Here is a 21219-nt window from a genome sequence, read left to right as displayed (position 1 = left end):
TATACACAGAGACACACAGGGTTCCTGTACACAGAGACACACAGGGCTCCTATACACAGAGACACACAGGGTTCTGTACACAGAGACACACACATATCTCCTGTACACAGAGACACACAGGGTTCCTGTACACAGAGACACACAGGGCTCCTATACACAGAGACACACAGGGCTCCTGTACACAGAGACACACACAGGGCTCCTGTACACAGAGACACACACAGGGTTACACACAGAGACACACAGGGCTCCTATACACAGAGACACACAGGGCTCCTGTACAAAGAGACACACACATATCTCCTGTACACAGAGACACACAGGGTTCCTGTACACAGAGACACACACACAGGGCTCCTGTACACAGAGACACACAGGGCTCCTATACACAGAGACACACACAGGGCTCCTATACACAGAGACACACAGGGTTCCTATACACAGAGACACACAGGGCTCCTATACACAGAGACACACAGGGTTCCTGTACACAGAGACACACAGGGTTCCTGTACACAGAGACACACAGGGGGCTCCTGTACACAGAGACACACACAGGGCTCCTATACACAGAGACACACAGGGTTCCTGTACACAGAGACACACAGGGGGTTCCTGTACACAGAGACACAGAGACACACAGGGCTCCTATACACAGAGACACACAGGGCTCCTATACACAGAGACACACAGGGTTCCTGTACACAGAGACACACACTCCTGTACACAGAGCACACACAGCGCTCCTGTACACAGAGACACACACAGAGCTCCTGTACACAGAGACACACAGGGCTCCTACACAGAGACACACAGGGTACACAGAGACACACAGGGCTCCTACACAGAGACACACAGGGCTCCTATACACAGAGACACACAGGGCTCCTGTACACAGAGACACACATGGTGTACACAGAGACACACACAGGAGACACACAGGGATCCCTGTACACAGAGACACACAGGGTTCCTATACACAGAGACACACAGGGTTCCTACACAGAGACACACAGGGCTTCCTGTACACAGAGACACACAGGGCTCCTATACACAGAGACACACAGGGTCCTGTACACAGAGACACACAGGGTTCCTGTACACAGAGACACACAGGGCTTCCTGTACACAGAGACACACACAGGGCTCCTATACACAGAGACACACAGGGTTCCTGTACACAGAGACACACAGGGCTCCTGTACACAGGACTCCTGGCTACACAGAGACACACAGGGTTCCTGTACACAGAGAGACACACAGGGCTCCTGTACACAGAGACACACAGGGCTCCTGTACACAGAGACACACAGGGCTCCTATACACAGAGACACACAGGGCAGGAGACTCACACAGGGCTTCTACACAGAGACACACAGGGCTCCTGTACACAGAGACACACAGGGCTCCTGTACACAGAGACACACAGGGCTCCTGTACACAGAGACACACACAGGGCTCCTGTACACAGAGACACACACAGGGTTCCTGTACACAGAGACACACAGGGCTCCTGTACACAGAGACACACAGGGCTCCTATACACAGAGACACACAGGGCTCCTATACACAGAGACACACAGGGCTTCCTGTACACAGAGACACACAGGGCTCCTGTACACAGAGACACACACAGGGTTCCTGTACACAGAGACACACACAGGGTTCCTGTACACAGAGACACACACAGGGCTCCTGTACACAGAGACACACAGGGTTCCTGTACACAGAGACACACACAGGGCTCCTGTACACAGAGACACACAGGGCTCCTGTACACAGAGACACACACAGGGCTCCTGTACACAGAGACACACACAGAGGGGTTCCTGTACACAGAGACACACACAGGGCTCCTACACAGAGACACACAGGGCTCCTGTACACAGAGACACACACAGAGACTTCCTGTACACAGAGGGTTCCTGTACACAGAGACACACAGGGTTCCTGTACACAGAGACACACACAGGGCTCCTGTACACAGAGACACACAGGGCTCCTGTACACAGAGACACACAGGGTTCCTGTACACAGAGACACACAGGGCTTCACTGTACACAGAGACACACAGGGCTCCTGTACACAGAGACACACAGGGCTCCTGTACACAGAGACACACACAGGGCTCCTGTACACAGAGACACACACAGGGCTCCTGTACACAGAGACACACACAGGCTCCTGTACACAGGGACACACAGGGCTCCTGTACACAGAGACACACACAGGGTTACTGACACAGAGACACACACAGGGCTCCTATACACAGAGACACACAGGGCTCCTGTACACAGAGACACACAGGGCTCCTGTACACAGAGACACACAGGGCTCCTGTACACAGAGACACACAGGGTTCCTGGAGACACACACAGGGCTTCCTGTACACAGAGACACACAGGGGCTCCTGTACACACAGAGACACACAGGGTTCCTGTACACAGAGACACACACAGGGCTCACCTGTACACAGAGACACACAGGGTTCCTGTACACAGAGACACACACAGGGCTCCTGTACACAGAGACACACACAGGGCTCCTGTACACAGAGACACACAGGGCTCCTATACACAGAGACACACAGGGTTCCTGTACACAGAGACACACACAGGGCTTCCACAGAGACACACACAGGGCTTCTGTACACAGAGACACACAGGGCTCCTGTACACAGAGACACACAGGGCTCCTGTACACAGAGACATACAGGGCTCCTGTACACAGAGATACACACAGGGCTCCTATACACAGAGACACACAGGGCTCCTGTACACAGAGACACACAGGGGCTCCTGTACACAGAGACACACAGGGCTCCTATACACAGAGACACACAGGGTTCCTGTACACAGAGACACACAGGGTTCCTGTACACAGAGATACACACAGGGTTCCTGTACACAGAGACACACAGGGTTACTGTACACAGAGACACACAGGGCTCCTGTACACAGAGACACACAGGGTGCCTGTACACAGAGATACACACAGAGCTCCTGTACACAGAGACACACAGGGTTCCTGTACACAGAGCTCCTGTACACAGAGACACACAGGGCTCCTGTACACAGAGACACACACAGGGTTACTGTACACAGAGACACACACAGTACACAGGGGGCTCCTGTACACATAGACACACACAGGGTTACTGTACACAGAGACACACACAGCGCTCCTGTACACAGAGACACACACAGGTCTCCTGTACACAGAGACACACAGGGTTCCTGTACACAGAGACACACACAGGGCTCCTGTTTTATTTCATAGTAAACAAACAGCAAAAAGTTGGATTCCAGAAAGATTTTTGACTATGACATACTTTAGACCATCCATTTGTTTCTTCAGGGTAATACACTGAGTTCACAGTGGAATTCCAATGTGGGCTCTTGCTAATCATGCAGAGTGAAAACTGTGTAAGAGTGCACACTAATGTGTTGATGTTTGGGGCCATTGAGATCAAGATCCACTGCAAGCCTCTGTTACTGCTGGTGTTCACAGGGCACTGATGGAATGAGGTCAGTACAGCGGCGCAGACCCACTCCATTGATCTCGCGGTGCATTATTGCAGAAGAGCCTCAATGACTGTCAAGTGGTCCCCAGATACTGGCCTTTTCACACTTGCACCCTGGAGCCGAGCAGAGCCGAGTCTTCACGGTATGGCTAGTTTCACACTCATAGTTTTGTCGGGCCGGGCCGTGCCAAGCCGGAACCGTGAAACTCTGGCCTTGCAAGATATCTGGTATTGGCTTGGTGCTGAACAAGGCTGGGGCGGGGTTAACTCATAATGTTCATGCAGAGTGAAAACTGTGTAAGAGTGCACACTAATGTGTTGATGTTTGGGGCCATTGAGATCAAGATCCACTGCAAGCCTCTGTTACTGCTGGTGTTCACAGGGCACTGATGGAATGAGGTCAGTACAGCGGCGCAGACCCACTCCATTGATCGGGGGTTGTGTGTGTCCCAATGACATTTGTGAACTCTGGTGGTGTCGCGGGACATGGTCTCTGGTCTGTCCAGAGGACATGTGTCTATGTTGGTCCAAGGCCATGGGTCTTGTGTGTGTCCCGAGGACAAATAAAGTATCATTGTTTGCGTTTTTTCAGCTAAGGTCTTATCACACTGATACTGTATGAAATCTGTAGGTAACAAAAAAAGATAGTCCCGATTTTGGAGTTACCAAGTGTCACCGTAAGTACACCCGAGAACGATAGTACGTCTCACTTTTGACAGGAATCAGTGTGATTACACAACTACAAACCCGGTAACTCTAGTCTAGGTGACGTTCGGAGAACTAGACGACCACAGTGTCCCGTGACTCCTTACTCCAGCATGCCGCAGTGTCTGAGTGAGGTAACTGAGACGCCACGTAATCACGTATTCTCGAGTACTGACAGGTCACCAGTTCGCCTCTACACGGAAAGTGTGAACTGGGACCTCGGCTACGTCGGCTCAGAAGTGCCATAACCGAACCAAAGACTGATGATCAGAACACAGCCCGGCCCGCACGGTTGAGCTAGGCACTTTTTGAAGACGGAACGTTATATAGACCATAACCCGAACACGTTTTTCTACGACCCCGCCCCAATGGAGTATTACAAGCTTTATAGTCTACCAAAAGATTTTACAGGAATTGAGAAATACGGTGTAGCGGTGATGCGGTTCAGGAGTGATAGGCAGACAACGATACTTCCGTGAATTCGTGTTTATTTTTGGTTTCCAGGACTGGTGACCGTCAAATAATAAATCCCTGGCAATACACAGCAATGTGTATAGCACGGGGATAATAATACAGGGCACAGTCCTGAACAAAAACAAAAGACACAGTCACCAGCCTGGATGAGTGCAGACGTGCAGGTGCTCGGTGCAGACACAGGTTGTGAGGTGTGCAGTGGTGCTCCAGATCGTGCTGACCCTGGCGACAGCTCCGGAGGCGTGCTTAACTGTCTATTAGTGGACACAAAAACAGACAATTACATAGACAGACACAATAACACACAGTACGTATTTATTTCACTCTGAGAGCTCCTCTCAGTCCTTCTCTCTCCCACCATTTAACCCAAATGAAGGAAAAGTTCAGGGCTACCCTGGCCCCTATATGTACTCCCGCATGACATCTAGGTAAACGGTCTCACTTCTTTCCAGGCTGACCCACTTCCCGGTCCTGGAAACGAACTGTCAGGCCAGCCCTTCCAGATACTTCTCCTCTCGTTCTTTAGCGTCCTCACAGGTTGGGAGGGAGATTTATCACCAGAACTCATTGCATTTCTGTCACAGTTATGCACACAAGTGTTTTAAAATGTATATTTGTATTTAGGCACAAGGATTGCACAGCACTTCACGCGCAGGTAAAATGTAATAATATGTGAACACGGGAAATTGCACTAGATTAGTTCACATGCAGTTGTATCGTCTTTGTGACACGTGGAAGACGGGTGAGTGGTGACATCAGACCTGGAACAATAACACACAGGAGAGAGACGTAGAGTTTTGGAGAAGCTGAGCGCTTGCTGGCACTCAGCATTTAATAAATGAACAAACAGAAAATAAAAGGTTGAACAAAAACAGCACACAGCACTTGAGTCCAAAATAAACAGACAAAACAAATTAACACTAAACGAAACAAACACTAACAAACAGCAGACGAACAGACAAACACGCTGAGTTAAATTATTTACTTTTACTTTTCTTTTTGTTTTCTCCTTCTCCCCACCCGTTCTCCACTCACCGAACACACAACCCTGAGTGAGTGAAAACATGCTGCTTTTATGCAGCTGTACCGAGACTCGATTGCTAATCAATCATTCAATTGGAGTCTCAGTACAGCTGCACATGAATTAATTAAGTGGAATTTCCCATGCTCACATATTATTACTTGCATGTGAAGTGCTGTGCAATCCTCATGCCTAAATACAAATATACATTTTAAACACTGGTGTTCATAACCCATATTATAACCTGTGTCCCAACTACAATACACCAACATTAACACACTACATGCAACATACAACACAGAAATAAACACAGGGGCGGGGCACATTGCCACAATATGTTACATTTAGATTTTGTTTTTAATAGGCGTACTTAAATCTATTTTTCTGAAGTGTTTACTGACATTTTTCAAATACTATCTGTAACATTTTAAAGTAATTATTATTAGACAGTCCGCTGCCACGTTTGCAGCCTACTTTAAATTACTTTACGATTTCAGATTGAGTGCCTTTAAGTAAGATGACACTGGCTGCAACTTTTATACACAAATAAGTTTAGTTTATTTGAAAAACGTCATGAACGACAAGCAACTTCTTACACTACTTGTTTTGATTAAATGAGCAGTACCCAACAAAATATGAAAGCTGAACATTAATTACAACAAAGAACAACAACTTGTTAGTGAAAAAAAAAACATTATAGCCTACTTCAATAGGATCCTCAGCCTGCTATATTATATTAAACCCAAACAATAATAATAATTATTAATATTATTAATAATAATAATAATAATAATAATAATAATAATAATAATAATAATAATAATTAATCGTTTCTGTAATCTACCAATGGCTTCTGTTGTGTACACATCACTGATAATAGTGCAGACTGTGGAAACCAGTGTTTGTGTTGGGGTGCTGTGGCAAAGTGATTGATTGTGTGCAGGTAGAGGTGATTAAAGAACAGACAGACAATTGTAATCCAGGTGAGTTTTATTTATTTTTAAGTCTAGTGCCTGATGGCAAAGCAGTAAATAATAATGGAGGTGAGTAATACAGCAGCGTGTTTTACTTAATTTATAATCCCTGTGTTGCCCCGCAAATAATAATCCTGTTTTTATTATACACATATGACGGAGTGTTCCACCCCTTTGATTATTTTGTTGTTATTATTATTATATTGTGTTTATGTGCGGATGGTCGAGCACCGTCCATCTTGTTTACTGTTTGAGATGGCGAAAAGCCAGTCTTTATATTGTATAATCGGTGGGGATCGGGTTAAAACCCCTTCCCTAATATCCTCGTAGGAATGTGGCTGGAGCGTTAAGGTAATTATTGTATCAAATTAGGTAATTAAGGCTCCAGCTACAGACTATAAAAAGACGCACTCCAGGCTGATTAGGTGGAGAGTGTCAGAGGAGAGACGTAAGTCTGTAGAAGAGGTAGTAAAAGAGAGTAAATAATTGCTATACGTGCTAGGTTATACACCAGCATGATACTTGTTTATTATTTGTTTATTCGTTTGGCCAACGCGCCCTTCATTTTGTGAGTGTTTTGTTTTGTTCACACTGTTTGTTTATTATTTAATAAAACACTGAGAGCCGTTGAGCTTTAGTTTTGCCCCGCTACTTCCTGAGTCTGTGTTTCTGATCTGACGTCACCACTGCAAGCCATCCCTTTCACGCTTGGTGTCCAGTATTGGGATTACAGTGCCTCCACGAGTCAGGCCAGAATACTGCGAGTTACAAATAATTGTGTGGATTACAAAATAAAAAAAAATGGGAAGAAGTGGCCGGAGGAAGCAACAGCCAGCGCATCAGCAACAGTCAGCGCATCAGCAGCAGCGCAGGGTCAGTCGCAGATCCTGTGCTGTCTCTTCCACGTTGGACGTCTGCCTCATTTGCCTGAAGGGTGAGGAGTGGTGCTTTGCTGTTGGCAAGGTCGGGCATGTAGCACCCAACCAACCCCCTCCATGGCAGGAGAGGGAGGAGCCCGAGCATCCAGCGTTGGTAAAAGAAACCCCACTCACTCGAGGGCCAACATCCAGGGAGATCTGGGACTGGCTAACGGACCCTGAAGGGTGGATGGTAAGGGACCTCCCAGAGACAGTTAACCTGCTCTGGGCCAGAGATGGGGAGCGTTGGGAGACCTGGGAACAGCAACACCACCCAGCGTCCCTCTCAGACATTGCAGCCATGGTGCTCAACTACCTGGCTGCAGATATGGGAGGGGTCACACCATCTCTGGTCCCACCAGAGGGAGAAGCCCCATCACTGCCATCTCCAGCACCAGAGGGAGAAGCCCCGCTATCTCTAGTGCTAGAGGGAGATGAGTCATCGCTCCCGTCTCCAGCACCAAATGGAGAGGAGCCATCACTGCCATCTTCAGTGCAGGAGGGAGAAACCCTGCTATCTCCAGTGCTAGAGGGGGAGTAGCCATCGCTGCCATCTCCACTGCAAGACGGAGATGCTCCGCTGCCTCCAGTGCCAGAGGGGGAGGAGCCATCGCTGCCATCTCCAGCGCAAGAGGGAGAAGCCCCACTCTTTCCAGTGCTTAGAGGGAGAGGAGCGATTGCTGCTGTCTCCAGCACCAAATGGAGAGGAGCCATCACTGCCATCTTCAGTGCAGGTGGGAGAAACCCCGCTAGCTCCAGTGCTAGAGGGGGAGAAGCCATCACTGCCATCTCCAGCACCAGAGGGAGAGGAGCCATTGCTACTCTCTCCACCAGCAGAGAGAGGAGCCATTGCTGCCGTCTCCAGCACCAGAGGGAGAGGAACCATCGCTGCCGTCTCCAGCACCAGAGGGAGAGGAGCCATCGCTGCTGTCTCCACCAACAGAGGGAGAATGCCTGCTAGTTTCGCCTCCACAGCCTGAGGGGCAGGAGCACGAATGTCTGCAGCCCAAGAAAGGGAAGCCCCCAGGTCCACAGCCCAAGATGGGAACAGCAGAGGAAAAGTGCCTGCTGTTCCCATCTCCACTAGCAGAGGGAGAATGCCTACTGGTTCCACCTCCCCCACTGTGGGAGGACTACTTGTCGTTCCCACCACCACCAGCAGAAGGAGAATACCTGCTGGTTTTACCACCACCCTCATGAGGAGAGGAGCAGGAGCTGCCTCTGCCTCCATCCCTACCACCATGGGAGGGACTGCTCCTGCCCTGCCTCGCTCTGCCCAAGGATGCCTGCCTCGCTCCGCCCAAGGATGCCTGCCTCGCTCCGCCCAAGGATGCCTGCCTCGCTTCGCCAAAGGATGCCTGCAGCTCCGCATCGCCTGGGGTTGCCTGCTCTGCTTCGCCTAGGGTCGCTGGAAGTGCTTCGCCAGGGGTCGCCATCAGCTTTGCTTAGCCGCAGGGGTTGGTGTGGCCGGTGTGGTTGTAAATCTCCCTCTCGACCTGTGAGGGTGCTAAATAGCGAAAGGAAAAGTATCTGGATGGGCTGGCCTGACAGTTCGTTTCCGAGGTCGGGAAGTCGGTCAGCCTGGATGGAAGTGAGACTCTGTTGCAGGAACTTGTTGACCCGGAAGGTAAACGAGATAGCAGCTGCAAGCAATAAACACAGCTGAAATCATTTACCAAGGGATCATACAGGGTAGCATAAAAGGGGCCAGAGAAATGCTAATCTTTTCCTTCACTTGGGTTTGCGTTTAACTGGGAAGGACTGAGAGAGCTGCAGTAGTGACTGCCAGAGAACGTAAAAGAATATTCGTGAGTGTTGTGTTTGTTTGTATTGTCTGTTAGTAACTGTCTGTGTTTATTGAACCACCAGACAGCTATCATGTATCCGGAATGGTTGCCTTGGGCCAGCACAAACCGAATCATCACTACACCAATAGTCACAAAATAACATTGTTTATCACCCACCACAAGCACGACCGCATGCACCCAGGACTGGTGACCATGTGCCGTATTATTGTGGGACAAATACGTCTGTGATTATTGTTTGGGACTGTAACCCTCTTTTCATGTCCATGCAATACACATCATTGTGTATTGCCAGGATTTATTATTTGGTCGCCAGACCCAGATTATAATTAAAACCACTTTCCTACTGGATTACAATTGTTTGTGATTTCTTCTGCACTGCATCACCTCTACACCTGTTCTCAATCACCAACCACTTTGCCACAGACCTGGTAAAGCTGGCCATTCTCCACCGTCTCAATATAACAGAGGAAACCCATGGTGTGAAGCTCAGGGTGTACAAAAGGTCCCCAAATGCATGGGTGTTTGCACAAAAACTGTGTGGCCACAAGATACACTGGCTCACCCCCCCACACTAAAAACAAGTGCACAGATGGGGGAGGTCATTGTAATAGAGCAGTTTTGCAGTGTGGTTGGTGTGAAGACCCAAGCATGGATACGGTGCCACAGCCCTGACATCCTGGACCAAGCCGTGAAACTGGCAGAGGACTTTGAGGACTCCCTGGAGTCAGCCCAGTCCAGGCTACTCACTGCTCCAGTTCAGCGGAGCATCCGAGCACCACCTCCTTCTCTGCTCCACCACTCCCACCGCAGGGACCAGGTCAACGAAGTCCTAGACCTTTCTCCCTACTTGGAGACAAGGTAATGTTGCTGCTTCCCTCATCGGAATCAAAAGTTTGCTAAATGGCAGGGGCCATATGAAGTGATTCGGGCTATAGGAAAGGTGAATTATGAAATTAGACAGCCCGATCGCCGAAATGAAAAATAAATTTATCATATAAATGTATTAAAGCCTTGGCAGGCAAGGGAGGACTTATTTATAGCCCCATTATTTATACTTACTGATCAGCAACATGAGCTGCACATGTTAATTGAGGAATTTAATTATGTTTTTTTCTGACGTGCCCGGTAGAGGTGATTTCCTTCCAAAAGCAAATGGTGCAATCCGATTGTAATAGTGGCCAAAAAGGACGACACCAACCGTTTCTGCATTGATTTTTGCAAGGTAAACACTATTGCCAAGTTTGATGCCCATCCCATGCCTCGGGTCGACGAGCTTCTAGATAGACTGGGGATGGCAAGGTTTATTTTCACTCTGGATCTGACGAAGGGATACTGGCAGATCCCGTTAACTCATAGTTGTAGAGAGAAAAGTGCATTTTCAACACCAGAGGGGCTGTTTCATTTCACAACCATGCTGATTGGGCCACATGGTGCGCCCGCTGCCTTTCAAAGACTGATGGACCAGGTTTTACATCCACATCGTGAATATGCGGCAGGGTATATCGACTATGTGGTTATTTACAGCTCCACCTGGCGAGAGCATTTGGGTAGGATCACGGCCGTCCTTTAGTCTCTAAGGGCAGCCCGGCTGACAGCCAACCTGCGAAAATGTGCGTTTGCCAAAAAAGAGACACAATATTTGGGATTTATAATGGGAAATGGCAGGGTGAAACCCATTGTCTCCAAGGTCCAGGTCGTGGTGGATGCAGCAATCCCCAAAAGGCTCAGGTGAGGTCTCTACTGGGATTAGTCGGTTATTACCGCTGCTTTATCCCCTAGTTTGCCACAGTGGTTAACCCTTTAGTTGAACTCACCAAAAAGAGTGCTCCAAATTTGATTAAATGGTCAGCTGAGTGTCAGGGGGCATTTGATATTATGAAGCAGAAACTTTGTCAGGCCCCCGCTCTCATCACTCCGAACTTCACCAAAAGATTCTTCCTCCACACCGATGCGTCGGATGTGGGTTTGGGTGCAGTCCTGACTCAAAGGGTAGTTGGAGTAGAACATCCCATACTGTACATTAGTAAAAAAAAAATGCTCCCTCGGAAGCGCAACTACTCCGTCATTGAAAAGGAGTGTTTGGCCATCAGATGGGCTACTCACTCACTGAGATACTACCTGCTGGGGCACTCATTTGATCTCGTCACTGACCATGCCCCAATCAAGGGGTTAAGCACAATGAAGGACAGCAATGCCTGAATAACTCGGTGGTATCTGGGATTGCAGCCCTTCGTGTACCACATGGTACACCGTGTGGGGAAAGACGGGATTATTTTTCCCGGGAAGGGGGAAGAGTAGGAAAGGTATATTTAGCCTAGTGTTCCTTTGGCTCCACTCTGAGCGGTGGGGTATGTGACAGAGATCGAATGTGAGGGCACTATGTAAAATGAACAGAGTACCCTTAATAGACTACCAGTAATACGATCTGAAGCTTGAGTGAAAGCCAGCATAAACAAGGACACCACTAGCACTTATTCACTGTCACTAGGAACTGTGTTTGTGTTTTGTGTTTAGTGTTGGTGTGTAAAAACTGGACTTTTTGGTTACGGGTCAAACCCGGGGATTTACAAATAAAGGGTGATACACGCCGTTGTATCATGCCATCATTATTATTTACAGGTGTTTGTCATAAGGATCTGGATATTGCTAATCAAATCAACAAACACCCTTGCGCCTGCAAATCATTGTCTGTTTTGTATCCACTCTGCACGTATCTGTAGCTACTCACCACGTTGCCACAGCCATTGAATAAACCTTCCTCCTGCAGCATCTCCTTCAATAACCCTTCTTCCTGCAGCATCTCCTTCAATAACCCTTCCTCCTGCAGCATCTCCTTCAATAACCCTTCCTTCTGCAGCGTCTCCTTCAATAACCCTTCCTTCTGCAGCGTCTCCTTCAATAACCCTTCCTTCTGCAGCGTCTCCTTCAATAACCCTTCCTCCTGCAGCGTCTCCTTCAATAACCCTTCTTCCTGCAGCGTCTCCTTCAATAACCCTTCCTTCTGCAGCATCTCCTTCAATAACCCTTCCTTCTGCAGCGTCTCCTTCAATAACCCTTCCTTCTACAGCGTCTCCTTCAATAACCCTTCCTTCTGCAGCGTCTCCTTCAATAACCCTTCCTCCTGCAGCGTCTCCTTCAATAACCCTTCCTTCTGCAGCATCTCCTTCAATAACCCTTCTTCCTGCAGCATCTCCTTCAATAACCCTTCCTTCTGCAGCGTCTTCTTTAATAACCCTTCCTTCTGCAGCGTCCTTCAATAACCCTTCCTGTTGGAGAATCAAAGGCGATTCCTTTGGCTGCTGTGGTTCTACTGAGAGCACTGCCTAGTGCTCAGAGACCCGCTGTTCAGCTTACAGCTGGGGAAGGGTACTATATAAATCTATAAAGGACAAGAGCAACTGAATGTATAGTTTTTATAAAGCACTTCTGAGGCTGTTCCCAAACAAGCTCTGATTGGCTCAGGCTGTGTTCTCAGAACTACAGGGCCTCCCAGGAATGAAATGCAGAGTTCTGTTTGGCTAATGATTGGTAATTATTCACAAAATCAGGTTTGCTCTGCTGAGGGAGGCATGTTCAGAAAAAAAAAAAAAAATTTTATCACTCAAATCATTTTTAAAATTTTTTGCATCATTGTGTGTATTGTTCTGGTCCAACCCCTTTGCTACCTTCCAGACGGGCGGGTATATAGACAGCTAAACAATAAAAAATAACCTTTAAATAACCATAAATAAATGATTAGTCCTACTGATTTATCATTCTAGACAAGATCATAAGAACATAAGAAAGTTTACAAACGAGAAGAGGCCATTTTGCCCATCTTGCTCGTTTGGTTGTTAGTAGCTTATTGATCCCAGAATCTCATCAAGCAACTTCTTGAAGGATTCCAGGCTATCAGCTTCAACAACATTACTGGGGAGTTGGTTCCAGACCCTCACAATTATCTGTGTAAAAAAGTGCCTCTTATTTTGTGACCCCTGGTCCTTGTTTCTTTTTCAGGTCAAAAAAAGTCCCTTGGATCGACATTGTCAATACCCTTTAGAATTTTGAATGCTTGAATCAGGTTGGCGCGTAGTCTTATTTGTTCAAGACTGAATAGATTAATTTATTTTAGCCTATCTGCATATGACATGCCTTTTAAACCCGGAATAATTTTTCTTTGCATTCTTTCTAGAGCAGCAATATCCTTTTTGTAGCAAGGTGACCAGAACTGAACACAGTATTCAAGATGAGGTCTTACTAATGCATTGTACAGTTTTAACATTACTTCCCTTGATTTAAATTCAACACTTTTCACAATATATCCAAGCATCTTGTTGGCATTTTTATAGGTTCCCCACACTGTCTAGAGATGAAGACATTTCTGAGTCAACATAAACTTCTAGTTCTTTTTCATGATTCCTTCTTAAATTTCAGTATCTGCCTGTGAACAGGCTGGCTGTAGGGTGACGTCAAGCCAAAAAGGAATACAGACACAGACAGGCAGTATTGGCAGGTGAAACTGAGACATTGCGGTGCTCAGTGTTTTATTAACATAGAAAATTAAAGGTTGTACAAAACAGCACACAGCACTTAATGCCAAAATAAACAGACAGATAACCAAAACAAATAGATACTAACACACAGGGACGAACACTAAACAGACAAGTACCGTGCTGGTCCTTCAGCACGACGTAGCAATTGATTTTATTTACTTTAACTTTATTTACCTTACTCTCCTCACTCTCCCTTGTCCTTTTGCCCTGAACACACAACCCTGAGTGAGTGAAACGTATACTGTTGTGCCGGGATTCAATTACTAATTAATTATTCACTTGAATCCCAGCACATGAACTAATTTGTGCAATCGCCATGCTTACTTATTAATTACTTTAAATGCACGTGAAGTGCAATCCCCGTGCCTAAATACAACTATATATTTTAAATCACTCATAATCACTCATGCTACACATACCCATTTATATCCTGTACACCAATACACCAACATTAACACACCGCACACAACATATAACACAAAATATACACAGGGGCGGAGAACATTGCCACACTCCCATATGATATTTAAAGTGCACATTGTTATTGCCTGCGTGCAGTACCTTACACTTTTCTCTATTAAATGTCATTTGCCATGTGTCTGCCCAGTTCTGAATCTTGTCTAGATCATTTTGAATGACCTTTGCTGCTGCAACAGTGTTTGCCACTCCTCCTACTTTTGTGTCGTCTGCAAATTTAACAAGTTTGCTTACTATACCAGAATCTAAATCATTAATGTAGATTAGGAATAGCAGAGGACCTAATACTGATCCCTGTGGTACACCACTGGTTACCACACTCCATTCTGAGGTTTCTCCTCTAATCAGTACTTTCTGTTTTCTACGTGTTAACCATTCCCTAATCCATGTACATGCATTTCCTTGAATCCTTACTGTGTTCAGTTTGAGAATTAATCTTTTATGCAGGATTCTGTCAAAAGCTTTCTGAAAATCTAAATAAACCATGTCATTTACTTTGCAATTATCCACTGTCGATGTTGCATCCTCAAAAAATCATGCAGGTTATTTAGACACGATTTCCCTTTCCTAAAACCATGTCTCCCAGGATACTGTTACCATATAAGTAATTTTCCATTTTGAATCTTATTATAGTTTCCATAAGTTTACATATAATAGAAGTCAGGCTTATTGGTCTGTAGGTACCTGGTTTGGTTTTGTTTCCCTTTTTGTGGATTGGTATGACGTTTGCAATTCTCCAGTCTGTCGGTACAACCCCTGTGTCAAGAGACTGTTGCATGATCTTGGTTAGCGGTTTGTAAATAACTACTTTCATTTCTTTGAGTACTACTGGGAGGATCTCATCCGGCCCAGGAGATATTTTTTTAATTTTAAGAGCTCCTAGTCCTTTAACACTTCTGCCTTGGTTATGATAAAATTGTATTTAAAACTGGATAGGAACAGGTTGACATGTGGGGCATGTTGCCCGTATCCTCCTTTGTACAAGGTGAAAAGTAATCATTAAATATTTTTGCTATTTTTTTTCTTCGTCTGTGATTTTGCCATTTGTATCCTTAGACATTTAACCTAAGAGTTTTCTTGCTGTTATAATATTGGAAAAACATTTTGGAATTGGTTTTATCCCCCTTAGACGTGTTCATTTATGTCTCTTTCTTGGCCTAACTTCCTTTATGACTTGTGTTTTCTGTGTACTTTCTTTTTGTTCCCTTTTAACGCTCTGTAAAGTGCCTTTTATCGCTAATGTTTTTTAAAAAATTGATCTATTAAACCATTTTGGCAATTGTGTTTAGGTTTAGATTTGTCTACTTTTGGGATGCAATTGTTTTGTGCCTCAGCTTCAGTGTGTTTGTTATTGAGAAACTTCATTGCATTTGTTATTAAGAAGCTTCATTTTGTTTGTTATTAAGAAGCTTTGTTGTATTTGTTATTGATAAGCTTCATTGTATTTGTTATTGATATGCTTCAGTGTGTTTGGTATTGAGAAGCTTCAGTGTGTTTGCCATCTCCTTTACCGTCTTGTAATGTTTGCAATCACTCTAAGTGGTGTATATATGTATATATGTTTAAATGTCATTAGAATGGTAATTCAATCCCAGAAATGAACAACTACATTTAGGGGCTAGCACTGTAGCAGTCTGTAGTTTCACATTCAGAACTTTGATTGGGGATTTAATAAATCGTGATAATTATAATGAAGAAAACAAGGATCTGAGAACGCTGCTTGTTCAGTTTAAGAAGAGACAACGCAGTTAAGAGCAGAACAACGCAGTTAAACGAGGCAGTCTTCCCAGCGACAGCGAGTGGAAGCGACAGCGAGTGGGAGAAGTACAGGCGTGGAAAAGTACAGAGCAGTTTCGAAGCAGTTTGAAAGCAGGTTGACGGCTGCAGAAGAAACTAAACTTCAAAAAAAAAAAACCTCAACATGGTCTTCAAGCCAGTAATCTGTGACACCTGCTTGATGTGGGAAATCCGAGAAAACCCAGCGGAGCTAAACCAAGTGTGCGTAAAGTGCCGCGCGATCCAGGATTTGCATAAACTAGTAAGTATGCTAGAAATGGAGCTAGTGAGACAGCAACAGGATCTTGAGGAACTGGCACACCCACAATTCATGGAAGTCTGCATCACCCCTAACAGACTGAAAGCCACCAGGGAGATAGAAAGTCAGAACAGCTGGGTTCAGGTAGGCAGAAGCAGGGAAAAAAAGAAACTTCGTCAAACACAACCACCAGAAATCAAAACAACCAACAGATTTGAGTCACTTCAGAATTTTGATGAGCAGAACCAACAACAAGAGAATGAAAGGAACAACATCCAGGACCCTATTGACAGTGGTGACCAGACAGCAAAAAGAAGGGAGGTCATGATTGTTGGGGACTCCATATTGAGAAACACAGCAAGTTCAATTCGCAGTTTGGACCCCCTTACTACAACAGTGTGCTGCCTTCCGGGAGCCTCGGTCAAGCACATCACTGAGAACGTGGACAGGCTCCTAGAACGAACAGGAGACGACCCATAGTAGTCGTCCACATCGGTACAAACAACATTGGAAGAGACAGACCAAAATCCCTGCAAAATAAATTCAGAGAGCTAGGAAGGAAATTAAAAGAGAAAACCAAAACTGTGGTATTTTCTGGTATACTACCCGCACCTTGCAAAGGACCATATGGACAGCTGGAAATAATTAATCAAAACGAATGGCTGAAGACGTGGTGCACACGGGAAGGCTTCACCTATCTTGATCATTGGACCACATTCTACAACGAGGACACTGTATAGGAAAGACAGGCAGGACAGAAGAGGAGGAGGGGTAGCGCTATACATAAGAAACAGTCTTGAAGCCCAGGTGTTAAACCTGGACAAAGAAAATAAAACCGAATCAATATGGGTCAGAATAACAGACAAAAATTCAAAAGGCATAATAATAGGAGCATGCTATAGACCGCCAGATTCAGACGGTGAGCACAATAATCTGTTATACAATGACATTAGAAATGTGTGTAGCAAAGGAGAAGCCATACTAATGGGGGATTTCAACTTCCCCCAAATAAAATGGGAAAACCCGGTGGGTATCGCGAAGGATGAAATAGAAATGGTGGAAATGACAAATGACTGCTTCCTAACACAATTTGTGAAGGCACCCACTAGAGGGGAGGCATGCCTTGATTTAGTCTTTTCAAATAACGAAGATAGAATAACTAAAACAGAGGTCAGAGAACCACTGGCAAACTCAGACCATAACATGGTCTCATTTGAAGTGTTTTTTAAATCCCCAAAAGTAAAGACTAAAGTTAAGGTTTACAATTTTAGAAAAGCAAACTATGAAGGCATGAAACAGAGACTAACAGAAGTAGATTGGAGTAAAATAGAGAAAACACCCACAGAAAAAGGATGGTTGTTCTTCAAAAATGTAGTACTAGAGGCGCAAAACAATTACATCCCTAAAGTAGACAAATCTAAATGTAAAACTAAATTGCCAAAATGGTTTAATAGATCAATTAAAAAAAATATTCAGCGAAAAAAGGCACTTTACAGAGCATTAAAAAAGGACCAAAAAGAAAGTACGCAGAAAGAGTACACAGAACTGCAAACGCAAGTCAAAAAGGAAGTTAGAAAGGCCAAGAGAGAAATAGAAATGAACATTGCTAAGGGAGCTAAAACCAATTCCAAAATGTTTTTCCAATATTACAACAGCAAGAGAACATTCAAAGAGGAGATTAAATGTTTAAGAGATACAAATGGCAAAATCGTAGAGGAAGAAAAAAAATAGCAAATATGTTAAATGATTACTTTTCACAAGTTTTTACAAAGGAAGATACTGACAACATGCCCCACATGTCATCCAGTTCCTATCCAGTTTTAAATAACTTTAGCATAACTGAGGCAGAAGTGTTAAAGGGACTAGGAGCTCTTAAAATAAACAAATCCCCTGGGCCGGACGAGATCCTCCCAGTAGTACTCAAAGAAATGAAAGAAGTAATTTACAAACCGCTAACCAAGATCATGCAGCAGTCTCTTGACACAGGGGTGGTACCGACAGACTGGAAAATTGCAAACGTAATACCGATCCACAAAAAGGGAAACAAAACTGAGCCAGGTAACTACAGACCAGTAAGCCTGACTTCTATTATATGTAAACTTATGGAAACTATAATAAGATCCAAAATGGAAAATTACCTATATGGTAACAGGGTCCTGGGAGACAGTCAACATGGTTTTAGGAAAGGGAGATCGTGCCTAACTAACTTGCTTGATTTTTTTGAGGATGCAACATCGATAATGGATAATTGCAAAGCATATGACATGGTTTATTTAGATTTCCAGAAAGCTTTTGACAAAGTCCCGCACAAAAGATTAATTCTCAAACTGAACGCAGTTGGGATTCAAGGAAACGCATGTACATGGATTAGGGAGTGGTTAACATGTAGAAAACAGAAAGTACTGATTAGAGGAAAAACCTCAGAATGGATTGTGGTAACCAGCGGTGTACCACAGGGATCAGTATTAGGTCCTCTGCTATTCCTAATCTACATTAATGATTTAGATTCTGGTATAGTAAGCAAACTTGTTAAATTTGCAGACGACACAAAAGTAGGAGGAGTGGCAAACACTGTTGCAGCAGCAAAGGTCATTCAAAATGATCTAGACAAGATTCAGAACTGGGCAGATACATGGCAAATGACATTTAATAGAGAAAAGTGTAAGGTACTGCACGCAGGAAATAAAAATGTACATTATAAATATCATATGGGAGATACTGAAATTGGAGAAGGAATCTATGAAAAAGACCTAGGAGTTTTTGTTGACTCAGAAATGTCTTCATCTAGTGTGGGGAAGCTATAAAAAAGGCTAACAAGATGCTCGGATACATTGTGAAAAGTGTTGAATTTAAATCAAGGGAAGTAATGTTAAAACTGTACAATGCACTTGTAAGACCTCATCTTGAATATTGTGTTCAGTTCTGGTCACCTCGCTATAAAAAAGATATTGCTGCTCTAGAAAGAGTGCAAAGAAGAGCTTATTCCGGGCTTAAAAGGCATGTCATATGCAGACAGGCTAAAAGAATTGAATCTGTTCAGTCTTGAACAAAGAAGACTACGTGGCGACCTAATTCAAGCATTCAAAATTCTAAAAGGTATTGACAGTGTCGACCCAAGGGACTTTTTCAGCCTGAAAAAAGAAACAAGGACCAGGGGTCACAAATGGAGTTTAGAAAAAGGGGCATTCAGAACAGAAAATAGGAGACACTTTTTTACACAGAGAATTGTGAGGGTCTGGAATCAACTCCCCAGTAATGTTGTTGAAGCTGACACCCTGGGATCCTTCAAGAAGCTGCTTGATGAGATTTTGGGATCAATAAGCTACTAACAACCAAACGAGCAAGATGGGCCGAATGGCCTCCTCTCGTTTGTAAACTTTCTTATGTTCTTATGTTCTTAATTAGAAGAGCAGAGTTTATCAGAATCTTACAAAATGAGCAGCCTCGATACACTACCAATGGCAGAGGCCACGTTGAGACTGGAAATACGACATGGAACCGTGAACAGTAATTGTTACTTTTTTATTTATTGTGAGCCACTGGTATTCTGCAATACCTGTTTCAATGTACATCTTTCATATCCACAGCAGTGATGTTGTCACAGTATCTGAAGGTCCATAACTGTCATCAGTGTGTTGAAAAGGCTGGAAAGAAAAAGGTGCCCAGAAATAGTGGCTGTAGGAACGGGCGAGGGCCGGTTCATAGTATTTGTGAATCACACTTGTCAGTGTTTCATTTTATGATTATTCAGATGCAAGAGAAAATTGCACATGTCACTGACTGTCAGGTTTACCCTTACATTAAAGGAAAAACAAGCTTGTGTCTTGATTTGCACATTTTATAACTGAGTGTAGCACAAAAAGGCACACTTGCAATGATTCATTTACATGTGGTAGTATGATTACAATGAGCAAATGGAATTAAAACAGAAAATAACCAAATTATTATCATTGCGATAGCTATAAAAGTCATCACACAAACTATACAGATATGACCAAAAGTTCTTCATCATTGTGAATTTTAGGATTGAGACATAATTCATAAAAAAAAATAAAACTATGAACATAATTTGCATCTTTTATTTAACAGCATTTAACCAAAGAAACTACAAAATGATATTGCAAAAGTCTGCCAGAAGTCATAATAGCACAATATTTGATGTTTGATGTTGAAAAGTCAGATTTTCAACCTTTGTCAATTTTTTGTTAAGTATATGGAAAACTACCAAGCGGTTTGTAATTCAATGTGTTAACGTAACATTACTGGTTTCTGTCTGCAGACCTCTGTGAAACACTTAGTCACATAGTCTGTGCAGGTGGAGGTTGTGTTCTGTCTGGCTTCCAGCTAATCTCTCTGGATTGCTCTCCCCCCTTTCCCTCTATCTCTCCCCCCTCTCTCCTCCCTGTACTGCTCTCCCCCCTCGCCCTCCTCTCTCCCCCCTTGCCCTCATCTCCTTGTACTTCTCTCCCCTATCCCTCCTCTCTCCCGCTCTCCTCCCTGTACTCCTCTCCCCTATCCCTCCTCTCTCCTCCTTGCCTCCCTGTACTCCCCTCTCCCTCCTCTCCCCTATCCTTCCTCTCTCCCTCTCTTCTCCATGTACTCCCCTCTCCCCTTTCCCTCCTCTCTCCCCCTCTCCTCCATGTACTCCTCTATCCTGCCTCTCTCCCGCTGTCCTCCCTGTACTACCCTCTCTCTCCCTCTACTTTCTGTACTTCCCTCTCCCCCTCTCCTCAATGTACTCCTTTCCCCTATC

General features: G+C 44.7%; 1 protein-coding gene across 4 annotated transcripts in view; it reads left to right on the top strand.

The window, feature by feature from the left end:
• LOC121319195 (IQ motif and SEC7 domain-containing protein 3-like) overlaps positions 1 to 21219 on the top strand; it is a 94165-nt gene that overhangs the window by 51331 nt on the left and 21615 nt on the right. The window lies entirely within an intron of this gene.

The sequence above is a fragment of the Polyodon spathula genome, chromosome 8, assembly GCF_017654505.1.
Source record: "Polyodon spathula isolate WHYD16114869_AA chromosome 8, ASM1765450v1, whole genome shotgun sequence".
In the NCBI taxonomy this organism is placed as follows: Eukaryota; Metazoa; Chordata; class Actinopteri; order Acipenseriformes; family Polyodontidae; genus Polyodon; species Polyodon spathula.
Note: the sequence above shows the minus strand (reverse complement) of the source record. Positions and strands in the feature narration are given on the sequence as shown.